The sequence below is a fragment of the Pongo abelii genome, chromosome 11 (assembly GCF_028885655.2).
Source record: "Pongo abelii isolate AG06213 chromosome 11, NHGRI_mPonAbe1-v2.0_pri, whole genome shotgun sequence".
In the NCBI taxonomy this organism is placed as follows: domain Eukaryota; kingdom Metazoa; phylum Chordata; class Mammalia; order Primates; family Hominidae; genus Pongo; species Pongo abelii.
In genome coordinates, this window is record NC_071996.2 from 287799 (window position 1) to 296139 (window position 8341).

Genomic DNA, 8341 nt, shown 5'->3' on the forward strand with positions numbered 1-8341 from the left:
AATGGATAGGAAATCACAGCAGAGAAGAAGAAACTACAGTAATAACAAAGGCTCACGTGGAAATTCTAGAAGTGAAAAAGTTTTCAAAATTAATAATCAGTCGTGTTCAGGAGCAGCTTGGAAGTGGTAAAGAGTCAATGAACCTTAAAATACAATTGAAATGATTCAATCTGAAAAATGTGAGCAGTCATAGGTTGGGGTGAGGGAGCTTTTCCTTTGGTTAGTGCTTTTAGGTAATCTTGGTTTTGATAAGATTACTAGACTGATCTGTCAGGGGCATGCTAAGCCAGAGTTTATCTTGGTTTCAGTAGTGCTTTAAACAAAACTCATGATAACCTTGTGTTCAAGATAGAAGAAGAATGGACCAGATGACAATATTTAGATGCAGTTATTCTTAATCTCCGTTGCTCTCCCAGTGGTCTAGCTGGGGTTTGTATAAAGTGGAATGGGAGGAACAGGGAAGGAGTCCCCACCTACCCTCTCCCCTTGTCCACTTGTCCTCCTTCACTAGTGGATAAAGTCCACGGGAACAGGCAAGTTATTTTAAATCTGTATCTTCTGTTGTCAAGATCTGTAATCAGTTCTGCTCGCTGGACTGGGGACAGGAACCGAGGGAACATGAGGGTGAACGAGGTGACATGGAGTCCAGGAACACACTGTGCCTACATGCAGAATGTTTGTGCCAGGAAAGCCAGTCAGCAGGCAGATGTTCTCAGATACCAAGCTAGTGTTGGGAAGCAAGATTCAGTCTCTTGAAGGCGGTGTTCCTCAATGTGTGGTTTGTACCACTTGCTTCAGAATGACCTGGAGTACCTGTTAAAATGCAAATTTTCAGCCCAATGCTAGACCTCCTAAGCCTGCATCTCTACGGATGGGTCTCAGTAGTTGATGTTGGAAACGTGCAGGTCCCTAGGAGATGCTTATGCATATAAATTTGAACTGTTGTGTTTAAGGGTTAGGGAGCTGGCAAAAGCAAGGAATAGACTAAGCCCTTGGGTAGGAAGGCTTCACAACCTTGGCACTGTTAGCATTCTGGGCAGAAGAGGATTCTGCCACATGCTTCACACCATCCCTAGCCTCTACCCTCTAATACCATATCCCAGTTGTGAAAACCAAAAATGTCCCCTGGGAGGCAAAATAGTCACCAGTTGGGAACCAAAACCACTGCTTTGTATCAGAGTAGTTAACTTTGTTCCTAATCCAAGGATCAGAACACACGATGAGAGAAAGTCTAGCTATTGGAACTGGAGTGCCAAGTTGGAGCTAGACCTACAACAAAAGCACCAAAAGCTCCTTTATAGGGCTGATACTGTGCCTCAGCTACTTAGCTTGTACAGATGCCATGTAACTCTAGATTTGGTGACAGAAGGAATTTAAAGTCTAGAACAAGTTAGAGTCTCTCAGGTTAGGCCAGCACACAACGTGGACTTTTGACAACATCCAGATGCTTGAACCAACCTCAGTCCTGAGGCAGAATTTCCCATGGCATCTGATACACAGCCTGGATTTGAAACACTCACTGGGATTAGATGCCATGGGAATATTGTGTTTAGGAAGTCTGAAAGAGACAGGCTTCAACAAAGCAGACGTATGCAAAACGTAGCATCTTAACTTTTTTTTTTTTAACAGAAATGTTCATAGCACCTTTATTTGTAATAGCCTAGAACTAGAAACAACCCAGATATCCTTCAACGACTGAATGGTTAAACAAACTGTTCTATATCACCACTATGGAATATATTTTTTTTTAATTGTACTTTAAGTTTTAGGGTACATGGGAACAACGTGCAGGTTTGTTACTTATGTATACCTATGCCATGTTGGTGTGCTGCACTCATTAACTCTTCATTTAACATTAGGTATATCTCCTAACACTATCCCTCCCCACTCCCCTGACCCCAAAACAGGCCCTGGTATGTGATGTTCCCCTTCCTGTGTCCATGTGTTCTCATTGTTCAATTCCCACCTATGAGTGAGAACATGCTGTGTTTGGTTTTTTGTCCTTGTGATAGTTGGCTGAGAATGATGGTTTCCAGCTTCATCCATGTCCCTACAAACGACATGAACTCATCATTTTTCATGGCTGCATAGTATTCCATGGTGTATATGTGCCACATTTTCTTAATCCAGTCAGTCATTTTTGGACATTTGGGTTGGTTCCAAGTGTTTGCTATTGTGAATAGTGCCACAATAAACATACGTGTGCATGTGTCTTTTTAGCAGCATGTTTTATAATCCTTTGGGTATATACCCAGTAATGGGATGGCTGGGTCAAATGCTATTTCTAGTTCTAGATCCCTGAGGAACTGCCACACAGACTTCCACAATGATTGAACTAGTTTACAGTCCCACCAACAGTGTAAAAGTGTTCCTCTTTCTCCACATCCTCTCCAGCACCTGTTGTTTCCTGACTTTTTAATGACTGCCATTCTAACTGGTGTGAGATGGTATCTAACTGTGGTTTTGATTTGCATTTCTCTGATGGCCAGTGATGGTGAGCATTTTTTCATGTGTCTGTTGGCTGCATAAATGCCTGCTTTTGAGAAGTGTCTGTTCATATCCTTCACCCACTTTTTGATGGGGTTGTTTTTTTTTCTTGTAAATTTGTTTGAGTTCATTGTAGATTCTGGATATTAGCCCTTTGCCAGATGAGTAGATTGCAAAAATTTTCTCCCATTTTTAGGTTGCCTGTTCACTCTGACGGTGGTTTCTTTTGCTTTGCAGAAGCTCTTTAGTTTAATTAGATCCCATTTGTCAATTTTGGTTTTTGTTGCCATTGCTTTTGGTGTTTTAGACATGAAGTCCTTTCCTATGCCTATGTCCTGAATGGTAATGCCTATTTTTTCTTCTAGGGTTTTTATGGCTTTAGGTCTAACGTTTAAGTCTTTAATCCATCTTGAATTAATTTTTGTATAAAGTGTAAGGAAGGGACCCAGTTTCAGCTTTCTATGTATGGCTAGCCAGTTTTCCCAACACCATTTGTTAAGTAAGGAATCCTTTCTCCATTGCTTGTTTTTGTCAAGTTTGTCAAAGATCAGATGGTTGTAGACATGTGGCATTATTTCCGAGGGTTCTGTTCTGTTCCATTGGTCTATATCTCTGTTTTGGTACCAATACCATGCTGTTTTGGTTACTGTAGCCTTGCAGTATAGTTCGAAGTCAGGTAGCATGATGCCTCCAGCTTTGTTCTTTTGGCTTAGGGTTGACTTGGCGATGCGGGCTCTTTTTTGGTTCCATATGAACTTTAAAGTAGTTTTTTCCAATTCTGTGAAGAAAGTCATTGGTAGCTTGATGGGGATGGCATTGAATCTATAAGTTACCTTGGGCAGTATGGCCATTTTCACAATGTTGATTCTTCCTACCCATGAGCATGGAATGTTCTTCCATTCATTTGTATCCCCTTTTATTTCATTGAGCAGTGATTTGTAGTTCTACCTGAAGAGGTCCTTCATGTCCCTTGTAAATTGGAGTCCTAGGTATTTTATTCTCTTTGAAGCAATTGTGAATGGGAGTTCACTCATCATTTGGCTCTCTGTTGGTCTGTTATTGGTGTATAAGAACGCTTGTGATTTTTGCACATTGATTTTGTATCTTGAGACTTTGCTGAAGTTGCTTATCAGCTTAAGGAGATTTTGGGCTGAGACAATGGGGTTTTCTAGATATACAATCATGTCATCTACAAACAGGGACAATTTGACTTCCTCTTTTCCTAATTGAATACCCTTTATTTCCTTCTCCTGCCTGATTGCCCTGGCCAGAACTTCCAACACTATGTGGAATAGGAGTGGTGAGAGAGGGCATGCCTGTCTTGTGCCAGTTTTCAAAGGGAATGCTTCCAGTTATTGCCCATTCAGTATGATATTGGCTGTGGGTTTGTCATAGATAGCTCTTACTATTTTGAGATATGTCCCATCAATACCGAATTTATTAAGAGTTTTTAGCATGAAGGGTTGTTGAATTTTGTCAAAGGCCTTTTCTGCATCTATTGAGATAATCATGTGGTTTTTGTCTTTGGTTCTGTTTATATGCTGGTTTATGTTTTTTGATTTGCATATGTTGAGCCAGTCTTGCATCCCAGAGATGAAGCCCACTTGATCATGGTGGATAAGCTTTTTGATGTGCTGCTGGATTTGGTTTGCCAGTATTTTATTGAGGATTTTTGCATCGATGTTTATCAGGGATATTGGTCTAAAATTCTCTTTTTTTGTTGTGTCTCTGCCAGGCTTTGGTGTCAGGATAATGCTGGCCTCATAAAATGAGTTAGGGAGGATTCCCTCTTTTTCTATTGATTGGAATAGTTTCGGAAGGAATAGTACCAGCTCCTCCTTGTACCTCTGGTAGAATTAGGCTGTGAATCCATCTGGTCCTGGACTTTTTTTGGTTGGTAAGCTATTAACTATTACCTCAATTTCAGAGCCTGTTATTGGTCTATTCAGAGAGTCAACTTCTTGGTGGTTTAGTCTTGGGAGGGTGTATGTGTCGAATAATTTATCCATTTCTTCTAGATTTTCTAGTTTATTTGTGCAGAGGTGTTTATAGTATTCTCTGATGGTAGTTTGTATTTCTCTGGGATCAGGGGTGATATCCCCTTTATCATTTTTTATTGTGTCTATTTGATACTTCTCTCTTTCCTTCATTAGACTTGGTAGCGGTCTATCAATTTTGTTGATCTTTCAAAATACCAGCTCCTGGATTCATTGATTTTTTTGAAGGGTTTTTTGTGTCTATTTCCTTCAGTTCTGCTCTGATCTGAGTTATTTCTTCCTTCTGCTATCTTTTGTATCTGTTTGCTCTTGCTTCTCTAGTTCTTTTAATTGTGATGTTAGGGTGTCAATTTTAGATCTTTCCTGCTTTCTCTTGTGGGCATTTAGTGCTATAAATTTCCCTCTACACACTGCTTTGAATGTGTTCCAGAGATTCTGGTATGTTGTGTCTTTGTTCTCATTGGTTTCAAAGAACATCTTTATTTCTGCCTTCATTTCGTTATGTACCCAGTAGTCATTCAGGGGCAGGTTGTTCAGTTTCCATGTAGTGGAGCAGTTTTGAGTGAGTTTCTTAATCTTGAGTTCTAGTTTGATTGCACTGTGGTCTGAGAGACAGTTTGTTATAACTTCTGTTCTTTTACATTTGCTGAGGAGTGCTTTACTTCCAAGTATGTGGTCAATTTTGGAATAGGTGTGGTGTGGTGCTGAAAAGAATGTATATTCTGTTGATTTGGGGTGGAGAGTTCTGTAGATGTCTACTACGTCTGCTTGGTGCAGAGCTGAGTTAAATTCCTGGATATCCTTGTGAAATTTCTGTCATGTTGAGTTGATCTAATGTTGACAGTGGGGTGTTAAAGTCTCCCATTATTATTGTGTGGGAGTCTAAGTCTCTTTGTAGGTCTCTAAGAACTTGCTTTATGAATCTGGGTGCTCCTGTATTGGGTGCATATATATTTAGGATAGTTAGTTCTTGTTGAATTGATCCCTTTACCATTATGTAATGGCCTTCTTTGTCTCTTTTGATCTTTATTGGTTTAAAGTCTGTTTTATCAGAGACTAGGATTGCAACCCCTGCCTTTTTTTTTCCATTTGCTTGGTAGATCTTCCTTCATCCCTTTATTTTGAGCCTATGTGTGTCTCTGCATGTGAGATGGGTTTCCTGAGTACAGCACACTGATGGGTCTTGACTGTTTATCCAATTTGCCAGTCTCTGTCTTTTAATTGGAGCATTTAGCCCATTTACATTTAAGGTTAGTATTGTTATGTGTGAATTTGATCCTGTCATTATGATGTTAGCTGGTTATTTTGCTCATTAGTTGATGCAGTTTCTTTCTAGCCTTGATGGTCTTTACAATTTGGCATGTTTTTGCATTGGCTTGTACCCGTTGTTCCTTTCCATATTTAGTGCTTCCTTCAGGAGCCTCTGTTAGGGCAGGCCTGTTGGTGACAAAATCTCTCAGCATTTGCTTGTCTGTAGATTTTATTTCTCCTTCACTGATGAAGCTTAGTTTGACTGGATATGAAATTCTGGGTTGAAAATTCTTTTCTTTAAGAATGTTAAATATTGGCCCCCACTCTCTTCTGGCTTGTAGAGTTTCTGCCGAGAGATCCTGTTAGTCTGATGGGCTTCCCTTTGTGGGTAACCCAACCTTTTTCTCTGGCTTCCCTTAACATTTTTTCCTTCATTTCAACTTTGGTGAATCTGACAATTATGTGTCTTGGAGTTGCTCTTTTCAAGTACTATCTTTGTGGCGTTCTCTGTATTTCCTGAATTTAAATATTGGCCTGCCTTGCTAGATTGGGGAAGTTCTCCTGGATAATATCCTGCACAGTGTTTTCCAACTTGGTTCCATTCTCCATCACTTTCAGGTACACCAATCAGACGTAGATTTGGTCTTTTCACATAGTCCCATATTTCTTGGAGGCTTTGTTCATTTCTTTTTATTCTTTTTTCTCTAAACTTCTCACTTCATTTCATTCATCTTCCATGACTGATACCCTTTCTTCCAGTTTTTCTTCCAGTTGATCAAATCGGCTACTAAGGCTTGTGCATTCATCACGTATTTCTCATGCCGTGGTTTTCAGCTCCATCAGGTCCTTTAAGGACTTCTCTGCATTGGTTATTCTAGTTATCCATTCATCTAATTTTTTTTCAAAGCTTTTAACTTCTTTGACATTGGTTTGAATTTCCTCCTGTAGCTCAGTAGCTTGATCGTCTGAAGCCGCTTTCTCTCGTCAGTCATTCTGCATCCAGCTTTGTTCCATTGCTGGTGAGGAGCTGTGTTCCTTTGGAGGAGGAGAGGTGCTCTGGTTTTTAGAGTTTCCAGTTTTTCCGCTCTGTTTTTTCCCCATCTTTGTGGTTTTATTTACCTTTGGTCTTTGATGATGGTGATGTAGAGATGGAGTTTTGGTGTGAATGTCCTGTTTGTTTTCCTTCTAACAGTCAGGACTCTCAGCTGCAGGTCTGTTGGAGTTTACTGGAGGTCCACTCCAGACCGTTTGCCCAGGTATCAGCAGTGGAGGCTGCAGAACAACAGATATTGGTGAACAGCAAATGCTGCTGCTTGATCATTCCTCTGGAAGTTTTGTCTCAGAGGAGTACCAGGCCATGTGAGGTGTCAGTCTTCCCCTACTGGGGGGTGCCTCCCAGTTAGGCTACTCAAGGGTCAGGGACCCACTTGAGGAGGCAGTCTGTCCATTCTTACATCTCCAGCTCCGAGCTGGGAGAACCACTACTCTCTTCAAAGCTGTCAGACAGGGACATTTAAGTCTGTAGAGTTTTCTGCTGCCTGTTGTTTGGCTATGCCCTGCCCCCAGAGGTGGAGTCTACAGAGGCAGGCAAGCCTCCTCGAGCTGCGGTGGGCTCCACCCAGTTCGAGCTTCCTGGTCACTTTGTTTACCTACTCAAGCCTCGGCAATGGCGGGCGCCCCTCTCTCAGCCTCGCTGCCACCTTGCAGTTTGATCTCAGACTGCTGTGCTAGCAATGAGTGAGGCTCCTTGGGTGTAGGACCCTCCTAGCCAGGCGCAGGATGTAATCTCCTGTTTTGGGGTCAGGGGAGTGGGGAGGGATAGTGTTAGGAGATATACCTTAGCCGTTTGCTAAGACTGTTGGAAAAGTGCAGTATTAGGGTGGGAGTGACCCAATTTTCCAGGTGCCATCCATCACCCCTTTGACTAGGAAAGGGAATTCCCTGACCCCTTGTTCTTCCCGGATGAGGCGATGCCTCGCCCTGCTTCGGCTTATGCTCGGTGCGCTGTACCCACTGTCCTGCACCCACTGTCTGACACTCCCCAGTGAGATGAACCCGGTACCTCAGTTGGAAATGCAGAAATCACCCATCTTCTGCGTCGCTCACGCTGGGAGCTGTAGACTGGAGCTGTTCCTATTCCCTTATCAGCTTCCATTCCAGCCCACAAGGACAAAGGTGTCACATACATATCCACTGTGGCTAACCTGTCCTCAGCAGGGGGTTTCCCCAGTACTACTCTCCCCTCTGTTCTGAGCCTACTTGCTTCTTTGTAATGTTTCCACTTTCTGTCCCACTCCCTAATAGATGATTTGTCCTCTCTGCCCAGCCCCCTAGTTCTGATATTTGGATTGTCTGTGATCTGGGTAGTACTTTGGAGGTAGAACCAAAGCCTTGTTGATTGATTGGATTGGGAGTTTCTAACTAACTTTTATTAAAGGCACGGATTAAGCATCTATTATATAAAGTAAAGTAAGATTATGATCCAATAAGGCAGATTCCACAAGTAGCACAGGAAGAATTGGTTTCTAGTACACTTCATGCTTCAGGACAGGAAATCCAGAAAAAATTCTGTGGTACGTTAAATGTGTACTGTAAGTTTCATTTCC